An 18,375-nucleotide genomic window follows, 5' to 3' on the forward strand; every position below is an offset into this window, starting at 1 on the left:
CATGTGGTACCATTGCACAAAAAAAGGGCAAGTATTTCCAATTGCCGATCAATATCAGTCCATCCGTCCTTTTGCAAGCTGCTTGGCAATAGAGTGGCAGGTTATCGTAATTCCTGCTTTTTTTGGAAAAGATGAAATACAGTCGCGTCGCTTTAAGTGTGCAGGAAAATACCGCGTTTATCGTTTATGCATACTATTTTAACACATAACCTAAACATGTCTCCACGAAGATATCGTAAACAGAATTGCTGAAGACAAACAAAGCAGTTAGGAAGTCATTTATTAGAAACCGATTTTGTGAAGGCTTTAACGTTGAATAATTGTTTTTTCCTCGAACCCTTTCGGATTCGTACGCCCGTCCAGCAGCCATTTTCTAGTTTTACTCACGATCTTGAACAGCGTTTGTTCGACTGAGTCAGTACTATATTACATTCTGCTGAATTTTTTTGTGTGTGTGACGCCGTGAACGGTCTTTTTGAGTGCTTTATTTATTTATTTTTTTCATTGGTTGCAACTGACCCTCCGAAATGGGCCAAAAATTACTGCCTGTAGTATTTCGATGTAAAATTGCGTGGACACTTTGGCAACTAAAGTGTTGAGAGGCGAAAGCCGAGGACACTATGCCGTGACGACTTCCGGTGGATGTTGCGTCACACTGTTCCCGTGGCTATATCGACGTCCGCGCTGTTTCGACGCAATTTCGGCATTTTCGCCTATAATTAATTAAATAATTAATCTACAGTCATCAAACCTGGCTTCTAGGTTCATTTTTTCCTTCTATATCTGAAGCAACTATTGGTTTTCTTCTATCTTTTTTAGTTCCCGAGTTAAACGCGTGTGCCACGCTTTGTTAACGGACGACAGTATGAGCTGTTGAAGGCTTTCGCCTTAAAATATTAATAACCGTACCGTGAACGGTGCGCCACAAACATAACGTGAGCACTTGGCGCATACAAGAGGGCACTGAAAGCTCACTCGCGGGCACCGGCGTGTTCCCTAGAAAAGGTCGAATCTCTTCTCATCCTAGGGACACCGTGTCCTCAGAAGTACCTAGGAGCCGGATGGTGCAGCGCGGAAGAAGCGGCACATGCAGGAACAGATTTATTTTTAGGACAGTGCTCTCCGGAGGGGCACAGCGAGCGAAAAACAGAAAAAGAGGACCAGTGCCGAAAGACTTTGGGGGCCAGCGACGCAGGGGCAGAGACCCCGGGGAGTAAAAGGCTGTACGGCGTCCATCCACTGCCACCACCCCCCCGCGTGGCCCGACAGCAGCGGCGACAGCCAAGAACGGAAGGAGGCACGGAGCGCGCGCTTCTTCGGCCTTTCTGAATGAGCCAAGTGCGGCGCGGCTATCTCCTCCTTCGTAACCAGCCGGTCCTGTAAGGTGAGCGATAGAAACAGCTGTTTGGTCCATTATTAAATCTTGTCGTGCCGTCGGCGTTGTTAGTAAGAGCATGCTGTTGGTGGAACCGCCCTCGTTTCCATATGGGGTTTTGGAATGTGTTCTGCTATGGAGAGGACCCGATGGCAGTACCCAACCGGCTCCTAAAACATGCGAAGATGGAATAGAAGTGAACGAGAAAAATAATTTGTTTGACCAGCGGTGATGCTGATATTAAACGTGTGACGGCAGTGACAGCGGCTGCGATGGTTTGTTCCCGAATACGGTGCCTATAGTAACTTAGGGAATAAAATGATGCACACCGTCTAAACGCGCGCAATTCACATCCGTATATTAAGACGTGATTAAGTTGCCTTTGCATAGCACTGGCATGGCCATTGGGCATGGTCCTCTACTGATGCTATACATGATATGTGGCAAAAAAAAAGACAAAAAGTTCACAAAAGGAAAGCTGGTTGTAATCAGCGTCCAAAATGTAGGCATCTAGCATTGAGATCCAAGAAAAGCAGTGTCTCTGATGGCACTAGCGAGCTTCAGTATATAATGTAGACGGTTTTATGCTCATTCCAGCTTTGCTTCAATTCGTATATACTACAAATAGTGAAAAATAGAGTCGCCGTGGTAACTTAATGGTTATGGTGCTCGGCTTCTGACTCGGAAGACGCGGGTTCGACCCCAGCTGCGACGATTGCATTTTGATGGAGGCCAAATGCTAGAGGCCCGTGTAATGTGCGGTGTCAGGACACGTTAAAGAACCCCAGGTGGCCAAAATTATCCGGATCCCTCCACTGCGGCGTCCCTCGTAGCCTGAGTCGCTTTGGAGTGTTAAACCAAATAACAAAAAACACAATAGTTAAAAACAGACAGAAGTAGCAGTTCTCTGCGTTGCTGTTCTCAACCATTTTTTGGAATTAATGTGCGGCAATAAGACTCTGAAACGCTAGTAGACATGTCTTAGGCATGCATGTTGGAGCGCTAGTTTCACAACGCCCCCGAAGTAAAAGTTCAACTGAAATCTTGATCAGTGGAAATGGTATATGGACCGGCGATAGCAAGCTGGATGCTATAAAACGAGCCTGTTTTCAATTTTCTTCTTCTTTCTACTATGCGTATATCAGGACATACCCAACAATTCTGGACAAAAGGATTTTTTAACGGAAAAGAAATTATGAACGCATTTTTTTTCTTATATTGCAAGATTTCTCTGTAACAATCAATACATCCGCAGATCCGTGGTCAACGGGCTTGCATCGTCAAAAGCGTTCCCCATTGGTTTTCTAGGGATGTCTCAAATGCTTCGAAACTTTCGAAAAAAAAATTGCTACTCATGGGAAGAATGGACCATTACCTTCAATATTTCCATAACAGTACCTTACAACTTTATTATATTCAAAATTTTTCTCGAAGAATATTGGACATGTTCTACAGCAAGGCAAATAACTTTTACCTGTTTCGCGTCCGTAGTAAATGCTTATCGCTAGCCGGGCGTAATACACACAAGGGTCAAGGGTTGATAACTGCTTGATTTCTTATGTTGAAACACGGCGGAGACCTGACAATCGTGGCTATCAGCAGCTACCCAGAGAGGAGGAGCTTACGTCGGACGCAGAAATGACGCCTCGGGTTCGAGGTACGAAACCGAGACAGTTGACGCGCTGTCACAACACACCGACCACACATAAAAAAGAAGGCGGCGCAGGAGGAGATTACAGTTCCGTTTATGACAGCGCTCGGAAACAGCTGCCAGGAGCATGTTTGCCGACTTATCACGAGATTGCTCATGCGTCACGCTGACAAGAAGCGATAAGGGCTCTCACTGTATCTTGCGTCAGAGGTACACGCCTCGACTCTTTCGGTGTTTGCGGAAACATTACACATACGCCTACATCACCACGCCTTGTCTGCAGCCAATTGCATCAAACTATGGTAATAAAAAAAAATGCCGCCAGCACTGTCACATCCGGCAGTATAAGAGTCCGAAGCTTAAAAATTCTAGGCTGGTTAAGGGCGCGAGAGGGAAATGCGCGTAACATGCGCGCGGTCTCTGCACCTCTCTTCCTTTCTCACATTCGCTCTTTAGCATTCTCTCTACACACACATCGAGCACCCAGAATTGAAGTAAACCCGCTGGAACTGAAATGTCGACGGGGTTTGTGGCTATTTAGTGCTGCATATATGAAGACAATTGGGAAAAAGTGCTCTCAGACAAAATGCGCACTCACCCTTTGCAGATTACAGAGTGACTTATATGTAACTGATCGATGTGGGTGGGGAGAGCAGGATTGTGTTCTTTCCTAGCATGCCCTCTCACTCACTCACTCACTCACTCACTCACTCACTCACTCACTCACTCACTCACTCACTCACTCACTCACTCACTCACTCACTCACTCACTCACTCACTCACTCTCACTCACTCGCTCACCAGCTCTCTCTCTCTCTCTCACACACACACACACGCACACACGCACGCACACATATATACACATACACTCCGCCTCAATTAAAGTCATTCCATTAACGCACGCATTCCGCGTGCGCGACCATGTTGTGTACGACCTCAAAAGCTGTACTACATGTGGCGAAGTCCGCCGGCGTCTCGGTTGATTGAACTTCCGGGCGGAAAAGAGGCGGTCTGGAACACCGCCTGCCTTCTTCGGAGGCGCCGCAGGACAAAGCGCTAAATCGCCGGGGAGGGGCTCATCTTCGATCGCGAAGCCCGGGCGCTGTTGCGCTCTGCTCTACCTAGATGGCGCTTCCTTACCTCTCCTTCCCTCTAGGGACGACCTGGGGAAATTTCGGGGCCGGAACTCGAGACCATATGCCAGCCGGCGAAGCAACGAACAGCCTCAATGCCGCCGCTAAGAGATGAATTATGAGGCCGGCTCGACGACGAGTTAGTTCCTTTCGAGTCTGAAAGAACTCCTCTCTTTTCACGCAACAGTCCAGGGCGAACTGCCAACGCCGTTGGTGCCTTGCACTCGGCGTCCGGGGACAGCCAGCCCCATCGCTCAAGGAGTGCAAATTCGCCGATCAATATTCGCACCGCCTCCCACACACCCCGTTCTGCGAGAACGGGACCGTGCGGCTTTGTCGAAGCCCTGCTTTGGTCGTGTGTTTATGCTTCGCGGTTAAACGGATCGGTGACATTTTCGATCGCTGCGTGCGCGAGAGCGAATAAAACGGGTTTTGGTCATATTTTCGCGGAAGTATGGTTCTGTATATATCGCAGTTTGCTTCAGCTAGAACAAGCTCTCGAGGGCTTATTCTTTTTTGTACGCGTTCATAATAACTTGTTGCACAGTTTTCATCGCAGACTCTTAACGCTGCTCAACAAAAAGGGAATAAAATTAGATTTGCTTTCTGCTCTTACTATGTCTGTTAGAGCGCTAGAAGCAAACTTGCAACGGTTTTGCAAACATAAGAAGGGCTGATTATAGATGATAGAGGTCTTTGTCTTGTCAGTGGACGCAGTTTGGCTACGCCCACTATACGTAGGTGATGATGATGATGACGTCATAATTGTTTCTTCCATTTTTGCTTGCACGCACTGGAGGATTACAAGGAGTGTTACTTCGTTTAGTTTGCGCTAATTTAAATTGCCGGTCAGACTCAATGCATACGCATGAAGCAATACTCAGAGGCTAACAGCGTCCCCATCTTCCTCTGCACTCGTCATATTCTGCGTGATTGACCATGCGATCAGAAGCATCGAGACAACAGAATATTCTTTTCTTTCTTACTTGCTTTCTCCTGGCCTAGTTGTCCACCTATTCTGAGGTGAAGCGTTTAGGAAATAGGTCAATGACCACACCTTGAGTGGATGAAATTGTGTTATGGAGCTCTTTGGCCACAGATGTCTTTACTCCATCAAAATCCATCACCATCATCAACAACGGAATTTTTTTGTTTGCCTTTTGCGTCAGGATAATGCAATCTTCCGATCACAGCAAGACACGCTTCTTGCAGCCACAATATCGTCTCTGACAACAGGCATGCGTAGACACGCAATCAATCAAGTAATATCCTACTTTTTAACAACTTCTAAGCCTCCACTCACAGCGAGTCGCCGCCGACCTGCGCCAGAGATAGTGTAAGGAAATAATTACAGATTTATTGTCTTGCTTCATATGGCGCAACAGCGTTGTCGCCTAGCCATGGCGCGATAGTTAAAGCAGCGGGGACGCTTTGTAGCTGCACGAGCTGCATTGCACGTGTTGCATGCTTGCAAAGATTGGTACCACCAATCTCGGTTGACAAGAACCTTCTAACCGAGTTTTGAGTCGACGAGTTTAAGCGACCCTAAAAAACTGGATCCGTTTAAGTCAAAGTCTACCGCAAATGCAGGCTGATTTCACCCATCATGATTGTACGCGATAATGCATATCTGTTCGCTGTGGCCAAAGCCTAATTAGTCTGCCGACATGACCTCCATCCCAATGTCATGTGCCCGTCAACCTCGTTACTTTCACGCGATACCGGAGCTCGCGAGTAAACAGCCTGTTGTCATGAGTTTTTCCGCACACGCCGGCGACAACCATACAGTTTCCGCTATCCTTGTTTTCAAGCGCCTGCACGATATTCGGTTGACACGCTCCTGCAGATCTCTCCATGTACTCCGGGGCCGGAGAACTGACAACGATGGCCTTTTGTCTCCAGGGCAAGGCGGTGCACCGATGAGGCTGGCAGAGAAGTAAGTCCCTATGCCCCTTTTGCAGCGATAGCTCTCTATGAGGGTTTCGCTGTGGTAAACGTCGTAGGTCTACCCAGTCAAAATCATCATCATCAGCATAATCCCAGCATACCCAACAATTCTGGACAAAAGCATTTTTGAGCGGGAAAACTTTTAAGAACGCAAGTTTTTCATATATTCCAAAAATTCACAATAACACTCAATATACCCACAGGTCACCAGACGGCAGTCTTCACTTTTTTTTTTCTATGAACGTTTTTCCTATCGTCAAAAGCGTTCCCCATCGGTTTTTCATGGCAGTCTTACCTGCTCGATGCGATAGATGGAAACACTTAAAAAAAAAAAGATTTTGCTGCATATCATAACAATGGACCATTTCCTTAAATATTTCCGTAACAGTATCTTGCAATTTTCCAGTTTTCAAAAATTTTGTCCGCGAAACTTGGACATGGCACCTACTGTAGGAAAAAGTCTCCTGGTGACCTCAAATTAACTCTTTTTTGGACCAACTGCGGACACCCCACACCCGTGCATTTCCTAATTTCATGAACGTATCAACCTTCTCTGTGAGTCTACAAATCGGCCGTTGTAGTGTGATAATATTATCAATTTATTATGCCGTAACCGATAACCCTCACGTTCGTCTCGTGGGAAACGAGTGCGCTATTCAGATAGACCTGACAGATAATCGTCATGCAACCCTCGGAGTGGGAACACTGTTCAGTCACAGCTTATACCTGACGGGATGCCCTTAAAGGGGCTGCGAAACACTGCCTGGGGAATACCGGCTATACTTCAGGTGGGTTCTTTATGTCACACAGATGCTGACTTAAAAAGAATTACAGGAATCGATGCACAGGAACGGGAGTTATTCAATGAAGAAATTTCAAAATACAAGCAAACAAAACGCTGCCCTCAACTCGATTTTGGCGGGGCTTCCCACTCCTATTTCGCTCTCCCAATGACGGCACCTGGCGCAACCAATCAAAACAGCCAGCCAGAGCACGTCGCGGAAGTTTGTACTCCATGGTTGCCTGCTCTCTGTGAGACTGGCAGCGTTGTTTCCATGCCAGAGCGCCCCTGGTGGTGTATTTTTATTTTACTTGCTTTGCAGGGCTTTTATCTAAGACAAACAAATTGTTTTTGTTGATCTAATATAAAACGCAGACAGGTAACAAAATGTGTCTCTATTTATTCACACAATTTGCAGTATATTTACTGTTTGTCCGGTCATCAAGCTCGCGCCAGGTGATGTCATATCCGCTGCTAGAAACCCGCCACTGTGTGGCGACACCATCAGAGCCGTGAAGTTGTTTTTGGGAGGAGATTAAAATATTAAAAAACGGAATGTACGCGGTATTACCGACGCTAATAGCACCATTATAACTCACTGTATGCAATCAACAGGCAAAACAGTTAACTAAGATTGTGTTTCTGGGCCCCTTTAAGGGGTGTTCGTTCAAAAGAGGTCGCTTTCTTTTTCTTCTGTTTCGCCTCGTCCCGGGATGGCGAAAAGAAAATTGAGAGTTTTGCCTCGCAAATTTGCTAGAATGCGCAGGCGAACGGAACCTCACCCAAGAGCCGGCCTTTCCATGGAACGGTAAAGCCAAGATCAGCCGTACGGGCGACCGTCGGAAACCCCATGCTAGTGTGTAGACACTAAGAGAACCATGTAAAGCAAGCGAGAAGTGGCACGAAGTGTTGGGGATAGTGGTTGTATTTATATGGAAACAAATACACACACAAAAAAGAAAAAGGTGGGTGCTGTATGCAGAAACTTCTTCATTTACCTCGAGCACCGGATATGCGGCTAGCAATGACGGAGGGATAGCGATAACGACAGGTAGAGCGGTAAAAGAGAGAAATGACGAAGGAGAGTAAACCATATACAACTTTTTTGTTGTTGTTTTTTCTCCATGGTTCACTTTTGTATCCTTTATTTGGTACCACTGCCCTCTGAAATACCTTGGCAGTGAAGGTATAAATAAAAATAAATAAATAAACAGTATGAGCAAGAAGGCAGGGACACGACACGGCTGCAATTAGGCAAGTCGGCACTCTTTAACAGCATAATGCAGATAACCTCTTTGGGCACAGCGAACAAGCAGACAATAGAGAACAGTCGGCGGTGTCTGCTTACCAAACTGTATGCATGATGTCAATCTTGGAGCTTCTGCTGCCTCTCGATTACGTCACAGAGTACACCGGGCGCCAACTTTTCCCAAAAAGGAAACAAGAAAGCTGTCTTTGCTGCGTCCAATTTTTCTCCGACTATTCTTTTCTTTGCCTGTATTCAAGAATAAGCTGAAGATATTTATGTTGGATTGCTGATGCTTTATTCTTTTTGTAAGTCCATCGCCTGAGTAATTTTGATGTTAGACTTTGTTTTTTGCGTCGAAGTACTTATATGTTATTTGCTATATTTGATAAGCATCGGTTAACTATGCTGTTATTATTTCTTTTGTTGCAATGATGTATCGAAGGTCCCGGTACAGCCTTCTGATTACGGGACACCCGTCTGTATACTCATGACCTTAGTAAAAATGTTGGAAGTAATAAACCTTGACTTTCACTTCACTATATGTACACACCGTGCGCGTCGTTTCTCTTATTTTCGGCCACCTTAATCACAACATTTCCCATTTCAAACGACTTTAGAACACATCATTTAATTCCACTGCAGCTGTCCCGCCGCGGTGGCTCAGTGGTTACGGCGCTCGGCTGCTGACCCGAAAGACGCGGGTTCGATCCCGGCCGTGGTGGCCGAATTTCGATGAAGGCGAAGTTCTAGAGGCCCGTGTACTGGGCGATGTCAGTGCACGTTAAAGAACCCCAGGGGGGTCGAAATTTCCGGAGCCACTCACTACGGCGTCCCTCATAGCCTGAGTCGCTTTGGGGTGTTAAATCCCAATAAACCAAATTCCACTGCAGCTCCTTGCCTCCCTCCCGGAGACACCTTTTCCGAGGTATCTTTTATGAACAGGGTAGTATGCAGGCACGTGTTCCTCTCACTGTCTATCAGCACTTCAACCCCAGCGAAAGAAAAAAAAATATTGACGAAAAGAAGTAGTAGGCACGTGAGGACAAAAGAAAGGAGCGCCGCGAAACAGTCAAAACAACGGGCGAATGAGCGGCAACAGTTCATTCCTACAAAAAAAAAAAGAGAAAAGGAAGCCGCGCGTGTTCTCAAGACGGAGCCAAAACGCTTCTCCCTTCCCGCCATTTAGCTATCCACTCACTCTCTCACTCTCTTCGCAGCCGTGCAGCCGCAGCTGTCGTGCCGCACAGCTCCGCCACGTGTTCCAGGCAGCTGCGCGCGTAAACGCCCCAGGCGCGCGAACTCGACCCTCCTCCGAGATGCAGGCCAAAACGTGTGTCGTGAGTGAAGGTCGGCGCCAGTCGGCGCCGGTTCGAGTCGCCTTGATTGAAGCGGCCGCAGACGTGAAGGCGATAACCGCTGCCCCGCATCTGCTTCGGCTGCCAAGGGCCGAACCCCGTGCGCCGCGAAGTCGCTGACTGAGGCGTTGTCTGTGCCTTGACCTCGTCGCGTCGTCGCCGCCACAGCGGCTGCTGATACAGAAGCGGGAGGAAACAACGGGTAGGGAGAGGGAACAAAATAAACACGGGAGAGGTCAGCGTTCTGCTTGCGTAATGCGGCGCGCCGTCGCCTGCCGCCGCCGCCGCTCCGGGGAATAATGTGGCTGCACTGGAATGCTGATCGAGTCCCAGCCGAGGAATGCTAATAATCGGACTCAGTAAGCCAGGTACAAATGCCGCGACAATGGCGGTCAAATTATTATAGCCAGAGCTTTACGAGGTACTTTCTCCGATACGAAGAGCGTTCAGCGGCGTATTATGTCGTAATCAAAAACATTCCGCGTTCTCTTATTGGCAAAAGTGAGCGTTTTTCAGTTGGACTAGAGCCACGGGCAACGGCAGGAGGGCGCGCGAGTTCTCTCAGAAACGGGCCACCGAAATCCCGGTTTGGCGTAGGGTACTTTGTACGGCGCGGACAAAAGGTCTGGGAGGCAGAGTTCCTGCCCTCGATGGTCAGGGATGGCGCCGGCAGCAGGCGTGCATTCAACAAACTGAGCTAATACAACCATTCTCCATGTAGTCAAACTCCAATTGGTTAATAACCCGTTCGCCTGCAGTTTCCGGCGAAAGATTCTGGAATCCATAGTCCCTGAAAACCAACAACAGCCGCAAGCCTGTTGTTGGTTATGCACTTATACGCCGTTCACCTGATATGTTTCATAGTCCAGAATCCAGAAAAAAAATTAAGGACGATTTATCGTGGCTTGGCCAGATGCGAATTAGGCGGGCTTGCAGTTCAGTTTCTATTCTCTAAATTAGATTCATAGATACCTGGGAGTTACCACTCCTGGCGGAGTTTCGCAGCGGTTAAGCGATGTGCCACTGCCCTGTGTTGGCAGGTGCTGCCACTGACCACTTATTAACCGAAATACAACCTGCCGAGGTGGGAAGTTTGCTCCGGTGGGCAGGTTATGATGACGTCTCAAGGTCACGTGACCTAGGTGGGCCACCTGCCACCCAGGAGGTTGGCACTCAGCCACCCAACTCTTCAAGGTCGTAGAGGGACCAGCAAGCATCGGCGGAATCGGTGAGAGGAGGCTCCAAAGCTAGCGTACTAAATAGCCAGAGAAGCAACCTACGTGTCAGGTGAGCCAGCTAGGTCACGTGATCATGTGGCGTCATGTCAGCCTGCCCACACAGAGGGACCACAAAGACAACGGCCGAGCGGCTGAGTGGAGGCTCTAGTGCTTGCGCAATAAAAAGCTCCTCGCCAGAATCAGCAAAGCAGAAACTTTGCCTTTGGTCCTGTGTCCTTACTGTAGTCATTAAATTAGCAGACCGGTCAATTCTTATCAAACACACAAAGCAGATATTTAAACTACTGGAAGTCTACAACCCAAGTGACAAACACCCTGAACATAGGGTCTTTCATAATACCTCAATTGTTGTCTAAAACTTTCTTCTTGTAGAGGCGTCGAAATCCTTTAGAAGTTACATGATTTCCCTAGCCACGCTTGGTTCCGTTTGCTTCGGGACGCTATTGAATGGCAAACTTCAAATTATTGGCGACGACCCCAAACCGCAGCTTGCAAAAAAGTTTGCAGCCTCATATATACTACGCCCTGGTTACCAGACTGCGTGCAGTTCGGAAGGGGATTCTTGTATGAGTAGGATGTGCTTTGAGTCTCTTCTCTGCACTTCTCATGTGGGAGCTCCCACTGAAGCCCGCGCATTCTTCAAGGCTATCTTCTTCCTCGTCTATCACTCTATCTTCTTTTCCGAGCTCGCCTGATGAACATGGATAACCTATTGCCCTAGCTACATTCGCGTCCGTGCATGTATGTACTATAATAAAAACATGGGTGAGCTCGGACGTGGGCTGTTAACCAGGAAAGCTTTGACTGCGGTCTGGCTTTGCTGTTAGTCTCCGAACCGACCAACAGAAGTGTGCGGACTCGGGCAAGTGGACAGCTATGGGAAGGCAGACACAGGAAGGCGAAAATGTGGACGCATAACACGTTCCATGCATTAATTAAAACATCTGGATTGTCGAACGCCGTTTCTAGTGCAAGAAATAAAAGTGCAGCAGCTACTGATGGCCAGAACACCTATGCGCGCACCATGGATGCCCGGCCAAATAGGAAATATCCGGGAATAGGAAAGTTCGTCGCGAGGTGCTACAGTGCTTTCCTTTCAGTTCATCTCTTCGCCGATGGTCGCCAAACTCAGCATCCAGCACGCGATGATAGCGTCCAGCGCGACCCATTCAAACACTGCGTTTGTGCGAAACGCACCGCTGCGATAAGACCTGTGAAGCTGATAATGGAATTTATCGGGTGAATGAATTCGCTCAGTTTAATCAACACGTCCAGCCGATGGATTTCAGAGACAGGGACATGATTTGCTATGCCAGCTTCGATCAGGCTTCGCCTTGACTTCTGGCGTCGTCATCAAGTGATGAAAGCTCTACTTCAGTAGCAAAACGAAGCAGGAATAGCAGAAAACGTACGCTCCTGCTATAACAGCGGCACAGCTGAAGATGACACTGTGAAAGGACGACCCCGACAATGCGCCAACTGCCGAAAGCCATGCCGCCCGACGGCCCGCCCCACACTCGATGTGGCGCCTTGTGGCACATGCGCCGATCTGACCCAAACACGCATCCGTGGCCACCAACTACGAAGAGCAGATATACTGTCAACTCGCTACCATCGGCTTTCGTTGGTGTCTCTAATGGCTTTATCCGCCGAAAGGCTAACTGCGTAACGCAGCGATCGCAGATACGCCCACATTCATACCTTGAAACGCTCCCTCAGAGGTCGGTCAATGAGCTATCGTTATCTCAGTAAACATACACCCATCACTGTTGCGCGTAACAGCGTGTAGGAAGCAGGCACAGGTTATATCAGGCTATCAGCAAACATATACATCGACGGCACCCCATGCTCAGCAGCGCGTTCGGAGCAAGGCGCAGGATATATCAATAAGCATGCGCCCACAACAACCGTTGTGCCAACAGCAACGACTAAGGAAGCAGGCGGCGTAGGTCATCTCAGTAAGCATACGCTCACAACCACTATCATGATTAGCAGCGAAAAAAGAGGCAGCAGTGTGTTATCTTAATAAAAAAGAATCACCAGGCTACCGCCAATGACGTGGCGAATTTCAGCACTACAGCTGGTCGTTCAACCCCGCTTCACTATAGATGTTACTGATGAATGAGGTGCTTAAGTCTACAGCTACCAGGGAATTTCTTATAATCTATGAGAGTGTGTCGCCCACCGAAAATATGCAAAGCCGAACGGATTGCTTTTGAAATGATGCATTGGCGTTCTCGTGGTTCGTTTGTATGTTTCAGTTTGGCGCACTTCCTGATCCTGGTGCTGTTCTTTCTTATCATCGCTGCTAGCTAGCTCGTCAAGATCCTCTCGCCGCTGAAGCCTTAGCCCCGCTTTAACGGGGACGCAACAACGGATCTTCGCGCAGCGGTCGCTCGCGTTCGCGCCGATTTTCGCGAAGTTCTTCTGAGCACTGCCTCGGGCTCTTCTCATTCTGCGCCACGGTAGCGACCGACTGAGCTGCGCGTGCTCTCGAGCCATGCTGCGCTGAAGTGGTACGCGCCGCGCGCACCCCCTCAAGGTCTTGGGGGGGGGGACACAGCGCACTCCTGAGACACGGACAAAGAAAGGCAAGACGATACAGCGCTGTGAAGGGTCGGAAGAGAAACACACAAAAGGGCCCGAGGAACTAGAAATGTAGCTTGCAAGGGTGTAGCTTGCCTTTCTTTGTCCGTGTCTCAGGAGTGCGCTGTGTTTTCCCCCCAAGATGAACTACCAACTAGCCCGCTCTTCCACCCTTGCACCCTCAAGGTCAACCGGAAGCTGCTGCAGCGCGTGGTGACGTCACTTCACTTTTGGCAGAGGACAGCAAGGTTGCGCAAGGTATCTGACATAAGGAAATTTATTATGTAGAAGAACGAGCATGCTCTAATGAACGGAGGTAGCCTGAAAGCGGTGAAGAGGAAAGTAGGCATACGCAAAAACCAGATGTATTCTTTAAGAGACAAAGTGGGCAATACCATTAGCAATATCGATAAGATAGTTAAATAGCCGAGGAGTTCTACACACATATATACAGCAGCCAATGCAATGAGGACGTTAATGAGAGAGGCATTAGCACGCAGCAATGGGACGTCCCGCCAGTAAAGAAAGAGGAAGTAAGGAAAGCCTAAGGAGCAATGCAAAGAGAGAAAGCGTCTTGAAGGACGGAGGGAAGATTGTGCAAGAAAAACTAGCCACCCTGTTTACGCAATCCCTTATGACCTCGAGCGTACCAGAAACTTGGACGAACGCGAACATTATCTTAATCCATAAGAAAGGAGAGGTCAAAGGCTTGAAAAATTACAGGCCTATCAGCTTGCGGTCCGTTGCCTACAAGGTATTTACAAAGGTAATCGCTATTAAAATCTGGACAACCTTAGATTTCGGTCAACCAAATAATCAGGTAGGCTTTCGTAGAGGGTACTCGACAATACAGGTAGACCATATTCATACAATCAGTCAGCTCACAGACAAATGCGCAGAGTATATAAGCAACCTATATATACCTATATATAGCATTTATAGATTACAAGGAAGCATTTGACTCAGTCGAAACTTAGTAGTCATGAAGGCATTGCGGAATTAGGGTGTATAACAGACTTATGTAAAAATACTGGAAGATATCTATAGCGTGGCACAGCTACCATCATCATCAACAGTAGCAGCAGCCTGCAGGGCAAAGGCCTCTCCCATGTCTCTCCAATTAACCCTGTCCATCGCCAGTTGCGGCCACCGTATCCCCGCAAACTTCTTAATCCCATCCGCCCACCTAACTTTCTGCCGCCCCCTGCTACGCTTGCCTTCTCTTGGAATCCACTCCGTTACCCTTAAGGACCAACGGTTATCTTGCCTTCGCATTACATGTCCCACCCAAGCCCATTTCTTCCTCTTGATTTCGACTAGGATATCATTCACCGACGTTTGTTCCCTCGCCCACTCTGTCCGCTTCCTGTCTCCTAATGTTACGCCTATCATCTTCCTATCTATAGCTCGCTGCGTAATCAACTGATTTTGAACCCTTACCGTTAGCCTCCACGTTTCTGCCCCATAGGTGAGTACCGGTAAGATACACCGGTTGTGTGCTTTCCTATTGAGGGATACTGGTAAACGGTCACTCATGATCTGAGAGAACCTGTCATGTGCGCTTCACCCCATTGTTATTCTTCTAGTTATTTCCTTCTCATTAGCCGGATCAGCGGTTACTACCTTCCCTAAGTAGACGTATTCCCTAACGACTTCCAGCACCTCGTTACCAATTGTGAACTGCTGTTCCCTTGCGAGACTTTTGAACATTACTTTGGTTTCCTGCATGTTAATTTTTAGCGTCACCGTTCTGCTCTGCCTGTCTAGCTCATTGATCATGCTTTGCAGTTCATCTCCAGCGTGACTTAGCACGGTAATGTCATAAGCGATTCGCAAATTAGGTACTCTCCATTACCTCTTATCCCTAACTGTTCCCAATCCAGGCCTTGGAACACCTCTTGTAAACAAGGGGTGAAAAGCATTTTTTGAGATCGTGTCTCGCTGCCTTACACCCTTCTTTATTGAAATTTTATTGCTGACTTAATGAAGGACTACGTTAGCTGTGCAGTCATTATAGATGCCTCTCAGTATTTTCAAGCAACTCTCTTCTACACCCTGATTCCGCAATTCCTTCATGACTGCTGAGGTTGCCACTGTGTCAAATGCCTTTTCGTAATCTTTATTGATTACGAGAAATACCCGCTAGTTCCTAGAACAGCACTGCCAGACTAGCCTCACAGGATAATGTTCTAGTATTAAATGTTGCGAGGTCCAGCTTCAGGTTCTGGTATTAAATGGGATGTCATAGGGCTTAGCGAGGTTAGGAGCACAGATAAAACGTTTACAGTAGTAAGGGGTGGGCACGTACTGTGCTATCATGGATTAGCTAACAGACCAGTAGACGCTAACATTACCTGAATCCATAGCAAAGGAGAAGTCAAGGGCTTGGAAAATTACAGACCGATCAGCTTACTGTCCGTTTCCTACAAGGTTTGATAAGGTAATCGCTAATAGAATCAGCACAACCTTAGACTTAATCAAATAAATGATGAGGCAGGCTTTGGTTAAGGATACTCGACAATAGACCATATTCACACTATCAATCAGGTGATAGAGAAATGCGAAAAATAGAACCAACCTCTCTATATAGCCTTCACTAATTACGAGAAAGCATTTTAATCAGTGGAAACCTCAGCAGTCATGCAGACATTGCGGAATCACGATGTATAAGAGTCTTATGCGGAAATACTGGAATGGGTCTACAACGACTGCATAGCTACCGTAGTCCTTCGTAAAGTTCAGAATCAGAATCATTTTATTTAACATCATGACGATGTTGGGTGCGCCGACAAAAAGCCAACATAAAGGCTTGACGAGGCCGATACACCCTACGGAGGCATTGCAGTGGTACATAACATGCCACTATCGGAAAACAAAAGAACAAAAATAACAAATATGGTATTAGGTGCTAATCATTTCGGATTCCTTATTTAGATGTCATGGGAGAGTGCAGCTCAACATTTGACAACCATAACTTGTTCGTATTCTTGGTACATACCATTTTAATTAATGTCGCTTGCGTACGCGGTATTTTGGTTCTTGGCATTGCAAGGCTGACAGCTTTATCACTGGACAATTAGTTTTATCAATATAGGCTTTATACCACCGCAGAAGTAAAGTTTCGTACAGCTGTTGCAAACGGATATGGCAAAGTTCATTGAAAATCGTTTCGGAGTGTTCTAGTTGAGGGGCATTCATTACATTTCGAACAGCTTTCTTCTGAAGGAGGTACAAGCGGTCAATATTCTTAAAAGACGTGGTACCCCATACCAAAAAGCAATAATTTACAACAGAAGAAAAGAGTGCACTATACAGCATCTTCTTAATACTCTCCGGCATGAACTATTTCAGTCGACAAAATATACCGACAACCTTTGAAAGCTTGCTCGACCATGTCAACGCGATCATTCCAGTTCAAGTTTTCATTAAATATAACACCTGAGCTTTTTACCGCAGGGACCGCTTCGATAAGTGACTTACCGGTCCTTAAACAGAGCGGTGGCATATTTGTCAACTTATTACGAGGCCTGAAAAGCACAGCCTTCGTTTTAGCGGTGTTTATGTTTAACAAATTGTCTTCAGGCCATTCTAGGAGCAACTGTAAACATTTTGTGGCTTGTTTTTCGAGATCTGGCAACTGTGCAGTTCTAAAGAATAAAGTGGTGTCGTCAGCGTAAATGACGAAAGTTGGAAGTTTGCTAATACAGACAATATCGTTAACATAAAGAAGAAACAGCAATGGCCCCAGGATACTACCTTGCGGTACACCTGAAACGAAGTACCTAATATCAGATAAGACATTGTTTATTTTTACTTGGTGTGATCGAGAACTTAAGTACGACTGATTTATTCCAAGAAACTGCCCGCGTAAACAGTAGTGCTCGAGCTTAGCTAGCATTATTTTGTTGTTGATGCGGTCAAAAGGTTTTCAAAAATCTATGAAAATGCCAAGAGTGAGAAGTTCCTGCTCGAAGGATGCTAAAATTAGCCCTTTTTGTGTTAGCAGTGCCGTTTCTGTCGAAAGGTTCTTCCTAAAATCATGCTGACGGGGCGTTATTAAGTTGTATTTGTTGCAAAAACTAGATATCTGTTTGAACGAGATCTTTTCAAGACACTTATAAAAAACAGGTAGAATAGATATTGGACGATAATTTGACAGGGTTTTTTTCTCCACCTTTATGAATAACTTTGACTTTAGCAAACTGCATTTTTCTAGAGAACACTGTGTGTTCAATACAGTTATTGAAAATAAATTCCAATATTGGACTAATTACATCTGCGATATATTTTATAGGTGAAATTGTAAGGTCGTCAATGTCGGACGATTTGCTGTTGCGCAAAGCTAAGAAACAATTTTTGATTTCCTTAGCATCAGTTGGAAATAAAAAGCACTGAAACCAACCCGCGAGTCAAGACACTTCCTATTCACAAAACTGTCGCTCACATTTGCCTGAGACACAAAAAAGTTATTAAAATCATCAGCTAGCCGTTTTCCACTCACTGTTTCATCGCTCACTAAAATTTCAAGTGCATTAGTAACAGGTGTACCTCGATTTAAAATTCCGTTGATATTTTGCCACACAAGATCGCTCCTTTTTAATGAGTCTTGGTTGAACAGTTTTTCCATATACTCCATTTTCGCCTGGCGGAGAAAAGATGCAACTTTATTCCGGTATGTTTTAAGTTGTTCAAGATCATCTAGTGGCCTGGTTTGGATAAAACGGTTGTAAAGATCTGTTTTTGTTTTTATCTTTTTGAGGCATTCGGCGGTTAGGCATGGTTTGTGTGCTTTGCGGGGTTTCTTGGAGGTTACACGAGGAAAACTTTGTGCATATAAGGTGTAATGGGTTTTTCGGGTACAACGCACAAAGCACAGCTCGACACAAAGCACAAAGCGCGGAACGGCGTTCACCGACAGGCACTGGTTCCAACGGCACCAACAGGAAGCGCGCGCTCGCCGAGAGCAGTCTGGCTGCCGCGCGGGCACTTCTTCTTCATCACAATGGCCCCCGGCGAAGGAGGAGCCATCCTGGCTACTCACGGCGTGGTACACATCACGG

General features: G+C 46.8%; 1 protein-coding gene across 2 annotated transcripts in view; it reads left to right on the plus strand.

Annotated features, from left to right (window-relative positions):
* The first annotated feature begins 1,061 nt into the window (after positions 1 to 1,061).
* The window catches only part of LOC149370801 (kelch-like protein 8), a 56,440-nt gene continuing 39,126 nt past the window's right edge, over positions 1,062 to 18,375 (plus strand). For both annotated transcript variants that reach the window (XM_089563213.1, XM_089563226.1), the window contains exon 1: positions 1,062 to 1,384. The gene's annotated coding sequence lies outside the window, so the exon portion shown is untranslated. The remainder of the gene's footprint in view (positions 1,385 to 18,375) is intronic.

The sequence above is a fragment of the Amblyomma mixtum genome, chromosome 1, assembly GCF_055824585.1.
Source record: "Amblyomma mixtum isolate Tamu chromosome 1, ASM5582458v1, whole genome shotgun sequence".
Taxonomy (NCBI): Eukaryota; Metazoa; Arthropoda; class Arachnida; order Ixodida; family Ixodidae; genus Amblyomma; species Amblyomma mixtum.